Source organism: Tachysurus fulvidraco, chromosome 6 (assembly GCF_022655615.1).
Source record: "Tachysurus fulvidraco isolate hzauxx_2018 chromosome 6, HZAU_PFXX_2.0, whole genome shotgun sequence".
Taxonomy (NCBI): domain Eukaryota; kingdom Metazoa; phylum Chordata; class Actinopteri; order Siluriformes; family Bagridae; genus Tachysurus; species Tachysurus fulvidraco.
The window spans coordinates 10119935-10144640 of NC_062523.1; positions in this window are offsets into that span (position 1 = coordinate 10119935).

Consider the following 24706-nt stretch of genomic DNA (forward strand, 5'->3'; position numbering starts at 1 on the left):
ATAGATAGATAGATAGATAGATAGATAGATAGATAGATAGATATGAAAATGGTAAGGAAAACTGCCTGAGATTACAAGAATAAGAACCCTTGAGTGAGGATTGTGCAATTATTTGTCATTACAGTATACTGCCATAGAAAAAAGGCAAATAATGCAAAAGGTCCTGAAAGGATATTTGGTATGAGTATTAGAAGTAAGGTCCTGCAATGAGCACACAACACTCTGCAGTGTCTGCAATACCTGCTACTGTGTATTGAGGTAAGATTATTCGCTGGATCAAAGGAGTTGTTTCTGAAATCATGGTTTCTAGTCTATTGCTGCCTCGGATATGCTTGCACTTCCCAAAAAAAAGTTTCTCTCTGTATGACGAAGCACTAAACTTTGAGTGGCACTTTTGTGTCAAAACCTTTCATAAGCAATATGAAGCAAGAGCATGCATTAGTTTGTGATAGAATTTGTAATTTTGGAAAGGGCATCAACAGACAAAAACATTCTCTAGATCAGTTATACAAAGGAATACCAGTTTATTCATATGCATGTGACTTGAGACATTTGTATTGTTCAGACTGGTCAACTGTCAGACACGTCAACATCATATCAAGTCAAGTCAAGAAGATTTTATTGTCATTTCAAACATATATACTGTAGCTGCAACAGCTACAGTATATAGGTAGCTGTTGCAGCACACATATATACTGTAGCTGTTGCAGCACACAGTGAAATGATATGTGTGTTTCTCCAGGACCGTGGTGCTACATACAGTAGATCAAAGACAGAACTAAGGACTTAGTAAGTTAGTCCTAGATACATAAAGTGCAACTGTGTAACCTGGTGCAAACAGACCAAGACAAGACAAACAAGACAGATAAGACAGTGCAGGACAAAAGACAGTGCAAACAAAAAATGACAAGACAATACACAAACGACAATACACAAAAGACAACACACAAAAGACAACACACACTGCACTGACCAGTGTAAATACTGTATTATAATATTGCGTGTGTAGAAATACTGGAATGAACTCAGTATTATAGCAGCAGTTACATGAGATATTGTAAAGTATTGTGCAAAACAGCAAACGACTGAAAAGTGAGACAGCATGTGCAAACATCAAAAAAAGAGCAAAAAACAGTGTGCAAAAACAGCATGTACTGTAAACAGGTTGATAGATGTATATTGGAAGTGTATGTATTTGGTGTAGGTCTGTGCAGTCCATACAGTTGATGTGTGTGTGTTGTGCTCAGTAAAGTTCAGTTTCAGTTATTAAGGAGTCTGATGCTTTGTGGAAAGAAACTGTTACACAGTGTGGTCATGAGGGCCCGAATGCTTCAGTACCTTTTTCCAAACGGCAGGAGGGTGAAATTGTATGTGAGGGTTGTGTGGGGTCATCCACAATGCTGTTGGCTTTGCGGATGCAGCGTGTGGTGTAAAAGCCCATGATAGAGGGAAGAGAAACTCCAATGATCTTCTCAGCTGTCCTCACTATCCGCTGCAGTGTCTTGCGATCCGAGATGGTGCAGTATATATAAATGACACACAAAAGCACAGCAGTGATATATACAGTGGTATATACAGCACATATATGTGGTATATTCAGAACCGGGGAAGACTACAGGGTGGATAAAGGCCAAAATAACAAACAGAAACACTCTAATTAGGGTCTAACTAACCTATACACCCAAAACAAAATGAAGAAAAGAACCCACTCCCCAACAAAAATGGCAGCCACACCCCTACTACTGGTGACATTTACAGTATCAATATTTACAACACAAGGCTATACACAGATATTTACAGCAGGGCAACCAAAACCAAAACATTATCGGACTTAACTCATACTCGGGGCAGGCAAGGATCTTAACCAGAGTAACAACAGCAAATCATGAAATGATATACAAAACACCACAACATGGCAAATGAGCATAGAAAGCTCTCGGTAGTACAGTAGCTTCCATCCCAGCTATATACAGTCGCCTTGGAAACTTCAAGAGCAACCGACTTTGTAATATTGTACCTGCTCACAAGTTTATCGATTCAAATGTATTTTTCTTAAAATATTCGTTACTCAGTGTCAATTGAGTTTTAATTGTAAGATGCCAGTGTTGTCCCTGCAATATTTCGCTTGACATGTTACCGGATTGAGGAGCTCAGTAGGTGCTCAGATGCATGAATTAGTCTTCACTGGTTGGAGCCTCTCATCTAACTGCCAGCAAGATGGTGAAATCTTTTCCAGCTTCCAAAATATTAACATTATTTTAGATTTAAATGCTTAAGAAGGTAATTGACTTTTTTCAGCCCTTCTCCTGAGGAGATGCAGTGGTTGACTTAATCACCAGATGAAGCTATTCCAACTATATCAAAGCATGCTGGAGGGTGACTCTACACCAGACTCCCTGTCTCTGAACATTAAAGGCCCATTAATGTAACAGCATACCATCAATCCCCTGACATTTATTGAGTAGGCCTTATTAAGACGGAGACATCTTCTTTCCAAAGCTGTCTCAGTTACTGATTATAAATAACTGAGATATGTTAACAATTAAGTAATATAAAGCAGAAAAGCTATGTTGACTTCTACCGAGTGAACATGCAATCGGTTTGCATTGTCAGAGTGATATGCATGGTTTTTGGGGTTACTTAATCACACAGTGATTTTCATTATATTACAATACGCAATATTGACTCGGTGGAACCCAGAGGGTAAATGACTCATTCCATTTATTATTTCAAAAACCATGGAGAGCATTAATCGTGAGGGGATCTGCTGAATTGGAGCACTCAGAACATTTACTGTTAGTAAGGCCATATGTCATGTGTTTTCATGTTACTTTTGAATTCCTTTCTCCATGCTTATATATTTATGTTTGCATAGAGTTGTTTAGGGTGTGTGTATGTATGTGTGTGTGTACAAAATGTAGTTTACGTCATAAACCCATCTCAGAGCACTGCTACAGTAGGCTGTTATTTTGCTGGGCCAGGCCTATGCCTTAGGGCAAAGGAAGATTGTGCTTACTGCACACAGATGAATATTGCTTTCAGCGTCAGTTCAGGCAGCCAAGCTTGACTATGTGGCCTATCAGCTGATGTCAAATATTCTAACCCTGCCCATCAGCTGATCTGATTCCTGTCTTACTGCTTTCCCAGTTAAATGGGAGATTGTCCCCAGAAGTTGCTGCTGTTCCTTGACTAGCTTTCATGGAGCTCATGAAAAGGATGGGGGATTCAGAACAGAGCCATACCACCAAATGTAAAATGTATAAGATTGCAAATAAAAAATTTAAATATGTCAAAGAATTGTCTTTATTTTGACTCAAGTGGTCCTCACTGAACTATGGAAAATCCACAGATAATCTTAAAACACACACAGACACCAATAGTTCTTCATCCCAGAGCTGCCAATGTCATGGCACATCAGAAGCTAGTACCAGACTCGCAAGTGAAGTTTGGCATTTGTGGAGCAAAACTTTTTCTGTACAACAATGGGTTGTGTTGTCCTTCTTCTTTAAAACTTTAAAAGGACAGTGTGAATTGTGTAATATTATAAGTTATTCCTTAAATCATGCCTTTCAGTAATATTTAACTTGTATTGTCTAATGTAGTACACTTTACACTTTGTAGTAACACTTTACAAATCTTACAGTCTCCAGTCTTGAAGCAGCATTTTCAAATGATCACTAATGATTACAATTTATTTTAGCAATTATCATTGAATCAAATCAATTGAATATAAATTGTGGCTAGGCTGAGAACGATTTAAGATTTTACAAAGAAAAGTTGATAGATTATTTGCTAAACATCAGTAACCAATTACCCCAACAGGACCATCCAAATAAGGTCAGGAAAAAAGGACAGGTTGATATTCTCTACAGTAGAACGTGTATAGATTATTTGTTCAATAGCAACAAAATAAACGGTTGAAATATTGGTTATTAATGATAGGCTGGTTTGCACCTGACAGGTTTTGAAGTTTCTACAGTGGATGTTTATCCTAACCTTGAAATATTGGCTGTGAGGTGGAAATATATGCTAGGTTGTCACACACAAAACTCACTCATTCACATCTATGGAAATTTAACATATTTAGTTTACCTCCTGGTGTTTGTGTGTGTGTGTGTGTGTGTGTGTGTGTGTGTGTGTGTGTGTGTGTGGACTCTTCCTGTTTCCTTGCTGTGCCCACACAAATTAATGACACATACACCATATGTAGTAGTACACTTGGTCTCCAAAATGAAGGTTTGGGATTTGTCCGTTGATTCATACCCGATGTGGTGCAGTCATATAGCAAGTAAGCTGTTAATAATAAAAGTCAAAAGTCCTTATAGTGTCTTATATGATCTAATGTGTAATTATACTTAATACGAGTCTTATATGAGTTTGTAATTACCTCATGAACAGGTGATGAGGTGATGCACAGGTGGACATGTATACCTGAGATTTATTCTAGGTTTAGGTTTGGGATTTGCCCATCTCTTCATATCTCATGTAGTTAATTTATGTTGCTATTAGGGCAGGAGGAAGTCACTGATGTTTCCTGTATTCTCTGCAGTCATAGGCGAATGCGGATCCATTTGCAGTTACTATTTTAATGGGCAAAAAACAGGAAACAAACAACGAACAAGCAGGCAAAAACAGATCAGAACACTGAGCAGGACAGGGAACAGAGACAGGGAACAGAGACAGAGACAGACAGCACAGCGCATACTAACAGCGACTCACAACCGGGAAGTGAACAAAACAGAGTACATATAATGAACGAGAACCAAACCAAGATGAAGACAAACAAAGACTAAGACAAAACACCTGGGGAAGAGATTGAGTGCAATTAAATGTCCATGGTAACAAATAGGTGGGCGGGGTCAACAATTAACAGCAGGCAGAAACAAAGGAGAACACAGACAGACTCATTACAGTAGTGCCCTTCAATATGATATGTCCTAGAGAATTGTATCTGCCATCACTTCTGCTTGTTGGGTGGAAGGAAACTTCATAAAGGTCATAAAGACATTTACCAGTTTGAAAAACTTGGAGCTGTCAGGTTGCAAGGCGACCAGCTTTGTCATGATGCCAAAACAATGCAGCATACATAACTCACAAAATATGCCCAATAAAACCCAAGTTCGGGTTCCAGCTATACACTGTGGCAAAATCGTGCAATAATAATATGCACATTGTCTTCAGCTACTTAAGCTGAAATTCATAGAAATCCAGTGGGTTCATTTCTTTCTCGTAATTCTAAGTACATCAGGCTCTGAAATCCACACTTGCTTAATCATGTATCAGCACCCACTTTGTCTGTTAAAGTTCTGAAGTATGAAAGCCCAGTGTGCTGCCAGTAGACCACACCGAATATATTTGCGGCTTAAAAATAGATTCTGAAACATGTCTGGATGATGTTTGATGACACATGATGTACTACCCAAATTGCTTTGTCTAAATATTAGTGTAATGTTAGTACAAATGCATTTATTTTTTGTTTTATTTTCAAAAGCCCTAAAGTTTTGAAACTGAATATTTTGATTCATTCTTTATTTTCTTTCAGCTCCTAAAGCTTTGAAAAACACTGCACATATTCCCTTGACCCTGGAGGATATCAACACCTTGGAATTTTTACATCCTACAAAAAAGACAGAAAAATATTTAGTGAAAAGAGAAGCACAGAGGTAAATTGTGCCAGTGTGTCTTGCCAATGAAAGAAAAAAGATCAAAAAGTAACTCAGCCGAACACATTTCTGTTCACAGGACATGACCTGCTCACAAACTGACCACAATTACACGAAATGGCTGTGTTCTCTTCATCTTCATAATTTCCAATGAAGTTGTAATTCCCAGTTGAGTAAGTGTCAGCATTAAGAAGGCTGAGAGGAAATGGACAACGCCTTGTGCTATTTAAAGACAAAAGTATTTCAGGTCCATTTTCAAAATGTGCCTTCTTTACCATGCCAAGCGTTTACCAAAAGTCCCCGGAGCAGCCACCTGATACCAAACCATGCCAGCTCTTACTCTAAAATGAGACAAACACCAGGGCATGTTGCACTTGAAGATCAAACATGCACATGCACATTCAGCATCAGTTTAAATAAAAATAAATTTGGATTCAATATAAAGTGCTATAAATAAAATAAGTTGCCAGGAAAAAATATGGACAAACTTCAGTCATATAGCAGGTACAAATAGTGTTGCTCTGTCAGCCAGAAAACCAGAACCACAGACCTTTTCTGGGTTGTTCAATTGCAATTTGTACAATTTGTAGTGAAATAAAAGTATGCTATTGTTGTTCTTTAAGAAATGTTAGTGTTGTTAATGAATAATTATGCATACCAATAACAATGTTCTTCCCCATTACGTAAAGTAATGGTTCTCACTGGGGGGGTCTTTGGACACACAGGGTTCCGCTGACAGTAGTTGAAACTTTATAACTATAAATATTATATGTGCCATTTATTTTTGACAGTTATTTACCTATTTAAGCTCAATAACTCTGAAACAAGTAGTTTTACAAATTATACCATTCATTAAAAATAATAGTTATTTTAGTTATCTTAAGTTTTTTTTTCCTGTTCATGGATATTTATGGAAAATATCTGTTTGGCTCCAGTAATTTTATTACACATGTTTAAATACAGTAATACAGCCTAATACTGTACATATTAAAGTAATTACCCAAATATTTGAATAATAGCTGGATTACAGTTTCTATAAATGTGTGCTGAAAGGGTCTGTAAAATTAACATTATAGTTAAAGGGCCCCTGGCTGCGGTTGTAAAGTTTAGGAACCACTAGTTAAATGACAGGAACAGGTCATGATACACAAATTGGTGTCATGCTGCCAGGCCTGTGTTCAACCAGTCATTTACCTTTAGAACCTCAACACGATGGACAGTGGATCCAAAACCTATCCCAGGAATAATGGGTGCTGAACAGCTGCGAACACACCCTGAATGGCGCCAAAAACAAGCTTCATGAAAATAAATGCCAGTGATGCGTTTAAAGACTGACTACGACACATATTGTTGAGAGACACATTTCTGAATTAAGTTTCTCAGTCAGATTATCTCCCAAGAATTGCCATTCATCACCTCTTATGATCACAATCATAGAATTCTGCAGCAGCACCACACAACCATAACTACTACCATAGAATTGAAACCTTATAATTCTATGGGATTTATGTTGTGTGCATGAGTGAAAATGGTCACAGTGTTTTGGACTGTGTTAAGTTTGTGGCAGTTCTGCAAATAAAGGTTCCGCATTCAGAGTTTTGTCTCACGCTGGTAGACTAAATGAGCTGTGGTGTTTTTGGCCAGCAGTACTGGTGAGAGGGCTGTAATGGCTGCCTCCTCAGGGCACACAGTGCCTGTGTTCTGCTGGAGCTCAGGCCAAGTGCTCACTACTACCTCCTCCCTTACCCGTGTTTTGGATGTTTCACTCTGCTCTGGCACAGGTGGTTCATATTTGGAGGTGAGAGCTCTATATATAGCTTTTAAAAACATAATCCATGTGTATTTTTTTTCTAGAAAACAAAGAGGCTAATATAGAGCCAGACATCGCATGCTCCACTTTGCTGGGTTTGGTGATGTACAGGAAAGATAAGGACCAAGGACCATGTCTGGGACAGAATAGTTTTAGGTAAATGGGATAGGAACATTTTACATGTCCAGGGCTGGGTTTATATGAAATTAATGTAAATAGAGAGTGGTATGATATAGTACAGGGGTGGACAGGTCACTGGCCTGGACATGTGGGACAATGCATTTCAATGCATGATAAATTACATCTCAATGCTTTAGCTAAATAACCTGCTTCTGAATCCCTCCTCCTGCTGAGCACACACATTGACTATTTGTGTGACAGTAGACACCTTTTGACCAGGTTGACCAGGTGCTTGACGAAGTTGGCTAACACAATATGCTACATTACATAGTTTGTTAGAAGAGGACTTTTTATTTTTATTTTACTCAGTTTCTTAGCAATCAAAACATCAGACTGGACAAATAACATTGAAGCATATATTTGCCTAATGGGCTAACTAATAAATTTATAATTTGTAACCCTTGATACATACCATAGCCCCTGATGAGGTGTTTATTTAGCTTCAATCCACAAGGCTACTTATAGCATGGTTTGTCATGTATTTTGCTGCTCCGAGTTAAAACACAAAGTTTTACAGGTCAGGTGCTGTGGACACTGCTGCCCCATGTACCTATTTTTAAAAGTTGTGTTTTAAATATTTAGATTAAAGTATTATTCCTTGGGAACTGCAAAGACGGACAGTGAAACATGTGTTCAAGAATTCCGACAGGCTGCTTTTGGTCAGAAGAAACATTTCGGAAATGTTGGTCTGGCCGCAGAGGGCATTCTGCTGGTAGTCTTTGCAAGATGATTCTCAGAGTTTATTCACTTTGTCAGACCACACCACTTTGCCCACATCCACTCTGTACCTCTAAGGGTTTAGTTAATGCTAGAGTTTGACGCCGGTGTACAGATCAGCTTGTGCATGCCTGAGCCGGGGTCCATCAAAATCTAAAGCGATTCCTTTCCAGTTGGCCACATTACAGGAGTCTGACAGAGATGTTAGAGCCACAGAGGCACTTTTCAGGAAATTTGCTCTCCTTCTGTTCCTAGAGAATAGATGTTGGGTTGGATTTTATTGCAGGGTGCAGCCTCATGGCGTCAGGATCCCATGTCAGCCACATGCCTGATCTTGATCCAGAAAACTGAAAATAAGTATTGTTATTTCTTTACAGCCATCTCGTCTCTTGCTTAATGGATGGGAGATTTTGAAATGCAATTCATTTATAAGTGTTTTTTAAATTTGAATTGTATGTATCTTGTATCTCTTTTTTTATTTGACTACTTAATTCATTAACTCTATGTTTGGCAAAATATACATGAAAATAGTAATTTTCCAAAAAAATAAAATGTTAAAATTAGTTTATGGGCTCTTTTTTTTAATCTCTATCTATGTAAATGGCCAAGGTACAGTGAAGGTATTAAGTTGTGCCTGTGACAGATTTGCTGACTGCTGTCTGGCATTGCTGTAGTCAGAAGGGTGTTATGATCCCTACTCAGACTCGGTATCCCACCCTGTCTAGTTCAGGGCAGTAAAGATTTCATATTTGCAAGAAATGAGTAGTTTTTGAGTACATAAAGCTCAGAAAACCTAATAACATTGAATATCTATAGAGAAATTTGTTTGAATGTTGCCTAATATTATTATTGTACCCAGTTCAGTAAAACATTTATGAACTCATTAATGATAACAAAAAAAAATTAACTTAAGTTTTTAAAAAAAAAAAAAAAGTAGCTGTGGTGTTAATATTGAACAGTAAATACATCTAGAGTGCATGTGTGTGTATTCATATTTCTGCATCTTTGTGGTGACAATTATCTGGTTCCCATAAGGGATCATAGGCCAATAGCGGGTAAGGTACAACTTTAACCAATGCTCTTTCTATGATGAAGCCTATATCCTGAGTGATACATGTTATTACAATAAATGTTATTTCTATGTAGATATGAACATAAATGAACATACTGTAACTGTTCCCATAAGGAAATTACCATTGTTAGTTTAAAAAGTTAAAGAACCACAAAGTGTATATTGGTACTAAGGATAAAGTATGGTTATATATAAATGTAGACATAACAATTCTTATACAATTATACAATTATGTTAATGTTGGCTACTCACAATGGAAGGCCAATATCAAACCTCTCATTTATCTCCAAGATCCTAGAAAAGTTACAGTATGTTCATTTATTTATTGTTATGTTCATTTATTATTGTTATGTTGATGATATGCATATCTCTTCAAAACCAGGTGAAATATCTAAATTGTCTAGGTTAACGGGGTGCGTTACTTCCATTTAGTGGGATAGACTGTTAATACTAGCTCAACAGTGAAAGACCTGGGTGTTTTGAAAATCATATCTCCCATGTCACAAAAACAGCCTTCTTCCACCTTAGAAATATTGCCAAGCTAAGAAACATCCTATCTGTATCTGATGCTGAGAAGCTAGTTCATGCATTCAAGACATCCAGACTGGATTATTGTAATGCATTAGGTGGTTGTCCTGCATCTTCAATAAATTACAGTTAGATCAAAATGCAGCTGATTATGATCATTATTACCCCAATCTTATCATCTCTACACTGGCTACCTGGTTCCTCTTATCAATCATTTCCTCATATCCTCTCAGGAAGATTTTGATTACCACCACCACCTCAGGCTTGCTCATTAGGGATAACGGTTAGAGATAAATAGTTAATATAAATGTGGCGGGTGCATGTGTTCAAGCCTTTTGGGGCAACAATATTATTTGTCTATATTCATTTTCTTCTTTTTTCCTTTTTCTTTTTTTATGATGTGCCAGATGTTGCTGGTCCATTGCTTTGCTACCCAGCTTGGGATGAAAAGTAGTAAATGAAAAGCAGGTGAACATCTTTAGCTCTGCTAGTCATGCACATCAAGCTTGTTATCCACTCCCCCATCCCCCTGCTTTTTTACAAGTCATATTGCTTTTTAGGCCAAAGACAAAATCAGCCAGGTGACCAACGCCCTAACTCTTTTAGGAGTTTCATAATGCCTGACACAGTAGATTTGAACTCAAATGGAATAGGAATATAAGCTTGGTCTTACATGGCCATGCCAGGATTTAGATTGAAATTTAGCTAATTTCATAAAGGTACAAATACTTTGTTTCCCATTTAGAGTTTTAGTTCCTACAGTAATGTTCAGCTTATTTAAAACTGAGCCATGATAGTAATCTTTTCTTTTTTCAGATGTTGTTTGGTTTAACCTAAGCTTTACTGCAGCAGTTTAATGAGCTGCCAAACTGGGTGTACAATTGTAAGTCAGAGTGTTAGCTTTATTCACTCTGTTTACAAATAATTTGAGTGGAAATAGCTACTTCATCACCACAAATTATCCATTTTCTAATGACTAAAGTCATCTCAAACTGGATTAACGAACATGGCAATGATTTCAGTGTTCTTCGGGTCCTTCCCAGTCACCGAATCTGAATCCAGCAGAACCTTTGGGATGTGGTAGAACGAGAGATTCAAAGTATTAAAGTCTAGCTAAATAATCTGCAGCAATTGTGTAATGCAATCATCTCAACATGGACCAGAATTCCACTGGGATGTTTCCAACATCTTCTGGAATCATATGCCACAAAGAATTGAGGCTGTTCAGAGAGCAAATGAAGGCCCTACTCTGTATTGTTGTAGAGCTACTAAGTTTAGCAATGCGTACAATTCTTACTTTATCTTCATTATTGTAAGCATGTTTTAAATAGGATTAATTTACAAACATTGAAAACTGAAAATTGTGTATTCTTTCCACCATTATAATACCTTTATAGACCCAAACACTAATGAATACAAAGTTAATTTACATAATAGAAAGAGACAAGAAATATTGCATTATATGATGCATAAATATACAGTAGATTTTCCAGCCAGATACATCAATTATTATTCTTTTCCTTCCTGCAGTACTGCCTGACCGAGCTTTCTTTATAATTAAAAAACAGGAGAATAGAGAAAAGGTCAGAGGCTGTAGAAATCATTCTGTTTTTTTCTCCACAGAGTCAACTTTTAATACCTATGAAAAGGCAACCTTTTATTTAGTAACCTTTTTTTTTAAATCTTTCATCATGCACTATAAAGTCAACCATAATGAAAATTCTATTCAGACTTCATTTTCATTTATCAGTTATTTTGCTCATAGTCCAAATCCCTGATCTGTCTATACCTTGTAAATCTGATGATAGGTGTTACTGGCAGAAATAGATCCAAAAGTTATGCAGACAACTGGCCATGATATCCCAATGTGGGTTTTCCCCAATTTAAATAAAGGCTTTAAAGCAGCAAACAGAGGATAACCGCATCTTAATTCCAATGTATCTGGACTATTCCAGACGCACACATGTGATAGTCCACATTCTCTTGTCCATACTGTACATTGTATATCTTGTTAATCACTCTGGGCTGAAGTAGCATTTGCCATGTTAAGGAAACATGTATGAGTAGTACAGGCAAACATTTTGAGTTGAGAAGTACAAAGGTTGTGAGAAGCCACATGAATCCGACACTTAACTCTAGATTCTTATGTGTTAAATTATGACTTGAGTCTTTACCGTGGATTAACTATTAATTCACACTGAATATGTCAAATCATTCATTGTAGTAATGTTCTGCTCAATCCACAGTGGTCCACGCAGTGACAAAACATTGTCCCAGCTGAGTTTCCACACAAGCTACTCCACATTCTGTTGTATTCCACACCTAGCATTTTTGCTATTGACCTAATCACCACATAATAATCAGGCAACTGTACTGGCTCAGAAAATAATAGAAATGTGTATCCCAAGCCAAAACACCCCAGCTTTATATATATATATATATATATATATATATATATATATATATATATATATATATATATATATATATATATATATATATATATATATATAGTCTACATAATGCAAGTGTTCATTAATGTGATGGTTTTGTTTGACAGATGCACCAAATACTACTGTAAGCTAAAGACACCACCAGCATGACCTTTTTGTGAGTTCACCACAAGACACAAACCACTGGTAAAACTCAAGAGAAGAATGGGTAGATTACTGTTTGCATAAGCCTTTTTTTAGAGTAAAAGTAGCAATCATTTGGAAGGTATCTTCAGATTCACAGTCTGAGTGAGAATTGAATGAAGGTGGATGAACTTTTTAATGAGTCACAGGAAGATGCCATTTAGTATCCAAAATAAATTGCTGGATTTTAATGGTTATAAATTGCCAGGCACTGTATCTTTAGCCTCATGCCATCTGGCAGAATCCACCAAAGCATAAATGATTAGGTGCCAGTCTCTACAGGAGCTTCTTCACCCTAGCAGTCAGGCTGGTCAACACCAGGCTTCCAAAAACCAACTAACCTGAACTAAACAGTCCAGAATGGACAACCCCCAGAAAGCTGCTATTATTATGTGTATCTTTACAGATACAGGTATTTACTATAAAGGGTATTCTTCTTTAATTTGTATAATCTTTACTTTTAACAGATTTGCCCTGTGATGCAGCGCCATACAAAAAAAGCAGACTTCATCCGCATTAATGTGTCTCATCTGTCTGTGAGGCTGGGGGCAAATGATATACAACCAAAGATGAAGACATTTGTAAAGTTACGATACTATGATTAAATTGAATGCTTGAAAATTAAGCCATATATACAGTATGAGAGACCAGTTATATAGTACTTGAATAACAACTTAACATTTTTAGAAAAGGAAGTCATATGTTTATGAGGTCTTCCAGTAGATGTAAACACCTGTGGACTAAAGATGGCAAAAAGAGCTACACCGAGTTCAAGACATTGGATTGACTGCATGCTGAGCTGTTACCTCAAGCTGGCAGCTACCCCACATCTCTCTCTCTCGCACTTTATCATGGGACAGGATGTTTATGGGTACAGTGCACTGTTTACCTCTGGGATTTTGTTTATAAATGAAGGATGTCATAGCAACATTGGCCGTGACCTTTTGTTTATTACATTAAAGTTCTCATTCCCACGGTGGATCTGAGCAAACAAAAATGGCAGGGTACAAGACAGAAAGAGGATACAGTGGGTGGTGGCAGGGTGACTTGTAAAAGCACTGAGTCTTTATTGCAAGTGACAGTAATGATGTTGACAATGTCAGTGGCTGGTGGCATGACACCAGCGGGAGCCAGCGTGCTTGGGGTGGTTTGGCTAGTCACCTTGTGAACAGGTCCAAAGCCCTCTCCCACATTAACAGCCTTTTCACTGTGCTGCATGTGTGGCCCCTGCCACATTCAGACGCTGCTTCACAAGGCCACAGTGCTGCTGGAAATTACTCCATCACTCTGAAAACACCCAACCCTGTTCACTTGGCCCTTAAACACGGCTGCACCGGATCAAAATTTGGATTCTGATGTGAAGCCACTGCTTCCTAACCTTCCTGTGCACTCTGACAACTGCTACTACTTTTTCAAGGCCATTGCCCTGCTCTCGTTTAAGAAAAGATATACATAAAACTAAGGCTAAATTTTTGGCTTTCACAGATATTTTCTGTTCAAATGGCCTAAAGTATTTTTTGTAGCACTAAGAACTACAACACAAAGATGATATATATATATATATATATATATATATATATATATATATATATATACACAGTACAGACCAAAAGTTTGGACACACCTTCTCATTCTAAGAGTTTTCTTTATTTCATGACTTTGAAAATTGTAGATTCACACTGAAGGCATCAAAACTATGAATTAACACATGTGGAATTATATACTTACATAACTAAAAAGTGTGAAACAACTGAAAATATGTCATATTCGTAGCCACCTTTTGCTTTGATTACTGCTTTGCACACTCTTGGCATTCTCTTGATGAGCTTCAAGAGGTAGTCACATGAAATGGTCTTCCAACAGTCTTGAAGGAGTTCCCAGAGATGCTTAGCACTCATTGGCCCTTTTGCCTTCACTCTGCGATCCAGCTCACCCCAAACCATCTCGATTGGGTTCAGGTCCGGTGACTGTGGGGGCCAGGTCATCTGGCGCAGCACCACATCACTCTCCTTCATGGTCAAATAGCCCAGCCTGGAGTCTTTGTCCTGTTGAAAAGGTGGTGTGTCCAAACTTTTGGCCTGTACTGTGTATATTATATATATATACACAGTACAGGCCAAAAGTTTGGAAACAAACACCTTCTCATTCAAAGAGTTTTCTTTATTTTCATGACTATGAAAATTGTAGATTCACACTGAAGGCATCAAAACTATGAATTAACACATGTGGAATTATATACATAACAAAAAGTATGAAAAAAAATGACCCCAAACACACCTCCAGGCTGTGTAAGGGCTATTTGACCATGAAGGAGAGTGATGGGGTGCTGCGCCAGATGACTTGGCCTCCACAGTCACCGGACCCGAACCCAATCGAGGTGGCTACTTTGAAGAACCTAGAATATGACATATTTTCAGTTGTTTCACACTTTTTTGTTATGAACTAAATGTTCTCTTTGAATGAGAAGGTGTGTCCAAACTTTTAGTCTGTACTGTATATATATATATCTTAGGAAGAAGACATAGAAGTATATAATATATATATATATATATATATATATATATATATATATATATATATATATATATATATATATATACTATAATTATATAATTATAACTATACTATAACTATAATTCTAATGTAGGCACAATGAGTAAAGCATTTCACTGCATGTCGTACTCTGTATGTATGTGTATGTGACAAATAAAATTCGATTTGTTTTGATTTTGTACTAGTTACACATATACTCTACACAGTTATTATTATTTATTTTTTTTACATTTAATATCATGACACAGAGCTGAGCCATAAATTTGTGTTGACTCCAAGTCCAAGGTCCAAGTGACATAACTAAGATTCAAGACAATCAACAAAGGCCATCAAAAAAAGTCAATCAGGTTCTGAAGAATCATTACTCAGATCCAACCGGTGACTGAGGATCAATGCTAGCATGATTCGAATTTGCTAAATAGTGAATGTAATTAAAGAACAGCATAACATGACCTTCAATGAATGTTTTAATTTAATCTTCAAATTTACTCTTAAATTAATTCTTCTTCTTCAAAAAAAAAAACTTTTCACTTTGCCTAAGTATATAACTATTTTACATGTTTACTATGCAAATGTCTGGCATTAAGCCAATATGACGATCACTCTTTTAAAGCATAGTATCTCAATGCATTGGAACAAAAAACACACAAACAAACAGAAAATCAAATTTAGAAAATGCTGAATATTATTATGGTTTGCTTATATACCTTTTATATACAGTACACCAGTAAATGCAATGACTGTTTATTGATCTCTGTGTTTCCTTTCAACACTATTCCATTTCAAAAACTAGCTTTTTTTTTGCGGGTGTTTATGGCAGCTGTTTTGTACATATCATGACTATGTTAGTGTTTAATGAATTTAATGGATCATGTTACTATTAAATGCAAATTTGAGAAAGTTTCTTTTAATATATCGTATTAATGCTTCCATAAAAGCCTGTAAATAATTGGTACTGGTGGTATTTCCGTTGACTAGGCTAAATTTTAATTATGCCTAAAAAGCTTACATCATGCAGTCACTCCCTTAGGTTATAACACTCTATATTTAACGTGTGTCACTGAAGCCAAAAGTGATGGAAAGGAACACTGGAACATGTTGCTTCCTGTTAAAAGGATTCACAACACAGGATGTATTGTATGACTGTTAGGATGTTTGGACCATAAAACAAACCATGTTTTTGATATTAACAACATATAGCAAGTTGCTGTTTTATTTCAAAAATGAAACTGTGTTGGAAAGGAATATGGCAGTACTTACAGGTCTGTAGTGGGCACTAAATCTGTTCTCTTTTGAAGATTTGTACATGTAGAATATTTCAAAAACCACACAGTAAGAACCTCTGGGAACTTGGCTGTATTTGTTCCTGGCATTTTGGCTTCTTTGCATGTCCTTGTATGACACAAACTAGAGACAATAATAGGCACTATTCCTGGTGTGACACAGATCTCTTGGTAACTTTGCTGCTCATTGCCTGAAATGCACTCACTGACCTCATTAGCTAAGTGTCAGTAACTGCACAAAAGAGGTTAATTAAGTGTAACAAGGATCAGCTTGATTAGTCTCTGGTAACATACGCAGTGACCGAAAAAGGACTTGGAGGTCTTACAACTCATTCAAGCCCCATACATTTTGTATGCTGTGAGGAAACATTTGTAAAATAAATGAGATAGGATACACAATGACGTCAGTCACTCTCATCCATCTTCTGCTGTAAATGGAACTGATGTATGCTGGGGAAATAAAAAAGGAGTTGGTACACACCGTTGCCACATGACCCTAATTCACCTTGGTCACCTTCTGATTCTCTCTCCAAACTCCTGTTAGATTACTGTTTAATGATTTTTCTATTCCCTCAACTCTCACCCACTGGGATAAAGGTTCTGTAGTATTCTGCTTCCAGGATTCTACCTAATCACTGGCCAAGATTAATCACTGCCTAATGAGGTGGGTAAAATTTTAGACATGGTCTGGAGACCCCCAACAGCTTGAGCTTGTTAAGCAGTAACAGAGGTCTGTATGCATGGCCGGGTTTTCTCCCTTCCTGCCGGGTCTGAGTCACTGGGCAGTGCCTAAGCCAAGGGCATCGTGAATCAGTGATGCTTCAGATGGAGCCTGCTTGATGTTGTCCACCCCACCCCCATCCCTCTTGCTGTTCCACAGAGCATCTGCGTCACCCCATTCAGCCTTAGATAAGTGCTGTCAGGGTGGACTAATTATGGTGGTGAGTGACATAGGCAGGGAGGCATTAGCCTCCTTTACACATGTGAATTCCGAATAAGCTTGGAGAAGAAAAAAAGAACGAGAGACACAGAGAGAGGGAAAGTGATGGGGGGGGACGACCAGAGAAAAGTTAGTTGTACAGAAAACGTTTGAAAAAATTGCAAATGGAGCCAGCTGCTCTTTGAGCTTGTTTGCCCCACCATCTTGCCTAACCCTCCTCTCCTCTAACACCTCATCCATTTCAAATCCTCACCGCCCACTAATTTTGCTCTCCACTCTCACATAGTGCTTTCCTCTCCCAGGCTTTGCATCCAGCACTATCTCACCTCCTTTTTCCCCCTGCTTGATGTGGTCTGTTCTGTCAATGAATGATAGCTGAGTCCTGTGAGAATCCTCTCCAAGGTGAAACATGTCTTGTCTTTAAAGTCACTTTTTTTAAGCCTGCATAGCCAGGAAGAGGCGAAATGGCGCAACAGAGGAAGTGGGATGCGTCTGATTCTTCTCTGATGTTTGTGGCAGTCTGCCTACATGTCTATACTTCCCCAGTAATCCAGAACTTCCGACATTATTTTAAAGCTAAGCATGAGGAGATTAAACTAGAAACTCCCAGATGGTATGTATTCTGAAGCAATATGTTTGAGCAGAGAACAGAAAAATGCTAAAGCAAAAGTAAATGCTTTTTCCCTAATGCAAATGAACTTTTCCCTCGGTCTTACTTGATCAAGAACACTTTGCTTCTTCTTCTTAGTATTCAGAGATGCTCTTTCCTGCCACCCCAATTTACCAAAGGCTAATAGATCGGGTCTTCGGATTAATTTTCAAGGAAATTACTTGAACAGTCCATATTCTTCACCATGCCATTGTGATCACTGATATGATGATTAGCATGATCCCATAATTGTGTGAAATGCATCACGAATGAGAGTAGTATTAACAACTGATCTCCATTCGATGGCTCGTTTACAGTTTGGCACCCTGTTAATCACCTGTCAGATACGTTATATAAAGAATCGTAGGGGAAAAATGTACAGAATTAAAATGCAGACTAAAAAATGTGGAAGTGAGCAGCCAGGCACTTGGGTGTCTTTGTTTAATGAATGGGTTTTACGTGGTATTTGAGGGAAGTTTTAAATACAGGAATGTAAGCAAGGAATGTTAAGTGATGGGTGGGTGGAGAGTGATTAATCTTTGGTGATTTAATGTGTTGATTTTTCTAAAGATTCAGCACAGTCTGACATGCAACCATCACTTACAAAATGCAGTATGCACATCAGAGAACAACATTTAAGAGACCAATTAGATGTTTTCCTGCACATCTCTATAAACTTAGACTATTCTTTTAGAACAAGCATTCATTCCTCACCAGCTATTATTAAAACCTTTGTCAGAACTTCTCACCTAAGATCTTGCTTTTTAAAACAATGGCAAATGATTGGTTGCATCTTCTTAATATCTAAAGATTTGAAGTCGCTAATAGTTTTAGTTTTGCACCAAAACAGTGATTTGAACTTAGTTCCATTCTCCTGACAGAAAAACTCACCTGAAAAACAATTAGAAAGATCAAAGATTTGGTTTTTCTACCAATAATAAATTATGACATCTCTACATTAAAACACCATAATTAGATTTCACAAAAATGATGTTGAAATATATATATATTTTTTTAGTCTTGCCTAAACTTTATGTTTCTACCTAATCCTGTTGGGTAAAGAGCCAGTTTAACAAACACAGTGGTCAAATGTAGTCAATCTGGCTAAAGATCTAAAACTTTGCTAGCCAGGTCTTATTTCCTTATGCTATAATTGTATAATAATATATGAAAACAGTACAGATAAAAGAAGACAAATAAGAAAAAATCCATAGCAAGATATTTAGACAACAGAATAGAAGTAATTGAATTAATCAATGACTATTTCCCCACCACTGCTTATACAGTATGATCAGAGATAAGTTGCTGAGACCTTGTTGATTCTCATGTTTAGATATTGTGAGTTTAAACTCAGGTGATGAGATGGGGACTGATTTGGATGATGATGATAATCAATTACTTATATGTCCTTTCCCACTGTAGGCAAACAGCTTACAAATCGAGATCCATAAAGACAGTTTTTTTTACAATAAAATTTTTACGATGCACAAACCTTACTTCTGATTAAGATATGTGCCAATAAGATACCAATTTTAATCCAGGAAGCCTGTAATTTTTTTAAAATTTATATACTAGAAAAGAACAAAATTTGACCATTTGAAGGGATTTCCAATTTAACACACAATTACTGTATTTGTTGCTGTTGCTTTTCTCAGACGTAGACATAGTCGCACATAAAAATCCATTTCAATAAAGTTTTACTATTTTAGCATTGTAGTGCATTACACATTCTCTATTTTGTTGGCTGCAGATTTATATCACCAAAATTTCTTAGAAAGAATCAACTCAGTGTGTCTACTAAGTGAAGCCAGGCTCTAAAAAAGTAAACACTCAACTTAGATTCATTGCAGCAAGTTGACTCAAGGAAGTACTCAATTTCAAGTGAAATGATGGGTCCAGAAATCAGCAGCACACACTTAAAATTGCAGTAACACATTATTGTTGCTGTGCTAAGACAGGTTAAGTCTGTACTAACAAATTTAGTGCACAAAGAGCTGCTTGTAGTAGGTTGGGTGGCCAAATGGACTTCCATTAAAGATTCTCATAAGACCTAGAATGGAAGACTCTGTCTCAGAAGGTGTGCCCGTGTCTGAGGATGCCGTATTTCAGTGCCATACACTGTGTGTTTCCCTGGTTACACAGTCTCCAAGGTAGCAGGTGCTTGGAAATGGGTGAAAATTTTCAGCTGCTGGAATGCAGCCTTGACTCAGTGTGTGAGAAAGCAGGCATTGTTGGCATCACATGCTGTGGAGGTGGCATCCGGAGACATACTGCTGATTTTCCATCAGTGTGGGCAGAGGTGCTGTTTTATTTCCTCTCTTTATCAGGGGTTCTGCTTTATACTCTGTCTTTATCAACTTACTGTATATCAGAGAGAACAAACAAGTGTACCTTGTATGTATATAGAATAACAAAGATGTAACAACACAGCAACTGCACTTTCACAGGTTCATGTTCATATCCATTGTTAATAATTAGATCTGTTTTCTTGAAACATAAATTTTCTTGAATTTGGTAGATTTCCAGAAAATTTTAGCATACTTAGCAAACAGGAAATTACTCAAATATGTGTTTTGACCTGTAACAGGACCGGGCGTTGTCTGTGTAGGAATATGACTTCTTTTTTAAATAAAGCTGGGATCTATAATATAGATAATGCTGGCAAAATGGTTTAACTGGAAGGCCTTGTATCGGTTACCTATTGAATTGTCTATGAACAAAGACACATTATTTAAATTCATGAATAATAAAGCACAAACTTTTCACATATTGGAGGCTGAAATCCCCATCTTACCACAAACGTATACTCCGTCTATGCTTTGTTTGAGGTAGAGAGTAACATTAGCTACTGCACCCTCTCAAGCCACCAAGCTAACGCAATTGAATAAAGATTGCCTACCGAAGATGCTTCTGCTATATACTGAAAGCTGTTGGCCCAGAAGGAATCTAAGGCCAACTAGTCCCAGTAATTTACATTTACATTTATGGCATGTGGCAGACGCCCTTATCCAGAGGGACATACAACAGTGCTTTTAAGTGTCTATTGATGAATACTGGTTCACTAGGTTACATAATTAAGCACTCACCACCATCTTCAAACTGTCCTTGGTTCAGCATGTCTTACATATCTTTGTAATGTTTGCAGTTTTTAAACTTTTCATTTAAAATTAGACTCCAAGAATTATACAGAATTTATACATGATAATATAACTCTTTGTATGTCACTAGTAAATAACCTGATCTTAAACTTTGTGTAGGTTTCTTCCAGGCTCTCCAGTTTCCTCTCAGTGTCCAATTACATGTGAATAGGATTGAGTATTCTAGATGTGACCGTAGATGTAATTAAGTGTATGAATGTGGGTGTAGATGGTATTCTACAATGGACTGGTATCCCATCCATGGTTAATTCTCTCACTTTGTGCCTAGTTTGCTAGGATAGGTCATGCCAACAAGTGAAAATTTTATAGATACTTATTCATTGCGGTCAGAATATTACATATTGGAAAATAAATTCCTAAATTTATTGAAACAGCACATTGAAACATGGTGAATTTATGTGGGAAATAATAGCATTGTCTTTGGTCTGCATTTGGGATGGATGATAAGCGCTAGAGAATGGGAATGGGGGGTGAGTAGAACATTGCACTTGTAAAAAGAACTAAATGTTCTTTTTGTCATACAGCTGGAAGATCACTGGGCCAAGTTCTGTCTGAGCTCTGCTGTCACACCTATTAAAACAATGTATTCTTAACATGAAGCAGTATTGTTAAATTATGAATGCAAGAATTGGCTACAGGCCCACATCATTATACCATACTACAATCTGTTTTATCTTTGGTCACTTACTTAAGATAAACTAAATCTGTTATGTCAGTTAAGGTTGGTTAACTGGAACATTGTGTATGAACAAGATCTGGGGAAGGGGGTGTAGTTCTTGGAACCATAACTAAACTGTATGGTCCATTTAAGCTTCAACTCTTTGCTTGCATATGACACACTCCTCATAAAACCCTGATAATCTGAGAAGTACCAATATCAGCTTTAATTATTATTTTTTTTATTATTATTTTTTTAATTATTTCATACTATACCGAGGTTTTTTTTTCTTTTTACAAAGAAATTTCTTTTTTTCCCCAAGTTGTGAAGCACTAGTTTAAATCCTCCATAGATTCATAAGAACAAAGTTTTATTTCTGGGTGCTTATAGCGGCTCCAGCATGATGGGTTTCCATGATAATTCAGCAGGAGCTTTAATCTTATCTGAACAATCAAGCTGCTTTATTCTCAGGTACTTCCTTATGTTGCTTAGCTACATGCCAACACAAACACACACAAACAATTTTATATTTTATATTAAAATACATGGGGCAGATGTTTACATTTCAGCAGGCCAATAACTACACCTATGCCTACTGCCATAAAAATATATATATATATATATATATATATATATATATATATATATATATACATATATATATATATATATATACATACACACAGTATATAACGCTAATAACAAATAGGCCAATAACCCTAAGACTATATGGTGTGTATTTTGCAGCTAGAACTTTTCTGCAACTGGCCTCAACCCTGAACTAACTCCTGAAAAACAACTATAAAACATGATGCGGCCACCATCATGCTTTACTGTGGTTCTAGTCTTCTCAGAGTTATAACCAATGCTTGTGTGGGAAATGTTCATGAACAAGTTGACACATCTGGACATCAGATGCCTCCAGGTTTTCAACCATTTTGGCTTCTTGGTTATTTCTTTGATTAATGAGCTCCTTACCATGTCACTGACCTTTGCTAGACTCTAGGCAGTGTTACCGTCTTGCTGTTTCTTTTGCTGATATCTATTACTGTATTGTAATTTTTATTTAATATATTTTTTCCTTTCTATTTGTATAAGTAAATTAAATTTTTATTATAAATTTAGCAGACACACTATTCAGAGCATACAAATGGTGCTTTGTAACTCTGGTTCAATAAGACCTAGGATACGTTTAAAAAAAAATCATATTTACAATATGTATAAATACATAAAACAAACAGGGAAAATAAGAGCTAGTTTAAGTGTTTCGGGAAGAGGTAGGTCTTCACCCGACATTTGAAGAAAGTCAATGACTCAGCTGTTTAGACAACTAGGGGTAGTTAATTCCCCCACTTCGGTGCCAGAAAAGAAAAGAGTCCTGATGTATATCTACAGTACCTCTTACCCTGAGATGGTTAGACCATTTGAGCAGTACTAGTAGATCAAAGTGAGCATAGTGCAGTGTGAGGAATGAGAATAAGAGCGATGAGGTAAGCAAGTGCTGGTACATTTTTTGATTGTCCATGGTTACCCCAAGGTTGCAAGCGGAGACCAGAGCGTTGAACAGGGTTATCGTAAAATCCTGGCCTGGGGATGTATCATTTAGAATGACCAGCAGTTCAGTTTTACTGGGATTGAGTTTCAGGGAATGAGCCATCATACATGATTTGTCCGTCAGACATGCTGAGTTCCGAGCAGAAGCCATGGTGTCTGAGGAAGTGAAGAAGACAAGTTGAGTGTTATCAGCATAACAGAGGTAAGAGAACCCATGTGATGATATAATCAGAATTAGAATCAAAATATAATGTTGCCAAGAGAGGGAGAGAAGGAGAACATCCAGTACTGAGCCTTGTGGGACACCACTAAAGAGTCTGCGTTAAGCAGATTTCAATTCCCCCGTGTTACCTGATATAAGCGACCAGCCAGGTAGGAAACAAACAATTCCCATTCTGCTCCACAAATTCCAAGAGTAGGGTGGACAAGAGAGTCTTGTGGTTGACTGTCAAATGCTGCCGAAATATAGAGGAGGGTAAGGATTGGTGACAGGTTGGCTGATTTAGCAGCATGTAGTTTCTCAGTGACAGCCAAAAGGACTGTGTCTGTGGAATGTCCTGCTTTAAAGTCAGTCTGGTTGAGATTTTAGAGGTTGTTCTGCGTGAGTATTTTATAAAGGAGAGAGGTGATACCAGTCTGTAGTTGCTGATATCTGAGGGATCCAGAGCAGGTTTCTTCAGGATTGGATACCTGCCTCTCTATTTACAGTAGTTGGTACATAACTCCTAGGTAGTTGGTACATGACCAGATTCTATGGATCCTTTGATGATATAATTTTATTAATCTTAATTCCACTGAATACTAATGTTATTAAATTCCACTGAATATTAATGTTATGTCACAGACAAAGACTAGTTGTTTATATGACCAATATAATTTGAATTTGAATGAATGGTTGTGGCATAATCTTTTCCATTGTTTTATTAACAGATTGATGTATTTCTGACAAAATGACAATAACCAAATCCAGACAAAAAGGAAATGTAAAATTTGCAAAATGTATTAAAGCTCAAGGGGGTAAATATTCATGCAAGCCATGGTAGACTTCACACTTCCTTGAGTCTTCTTTTGATTGGTAGGAGATCTAGTGAATGTATTAGACAGAGCGCTTTGTGTAGCATTCCTTGACTTAATCTCAATAAACTTATCTTGTGTTGTTTTTTTGAGATTTGACAAAGCACTGTTTTTCTATACTTTTGGTCTGTACTGTTGGTTCATTACAGGGATCAGCACAGAATTATTTTAAAATTTGGAGGTGGAATTCGATTTTGAACTCATGCTTTGTCATTTTGGGCGCTAGATTAG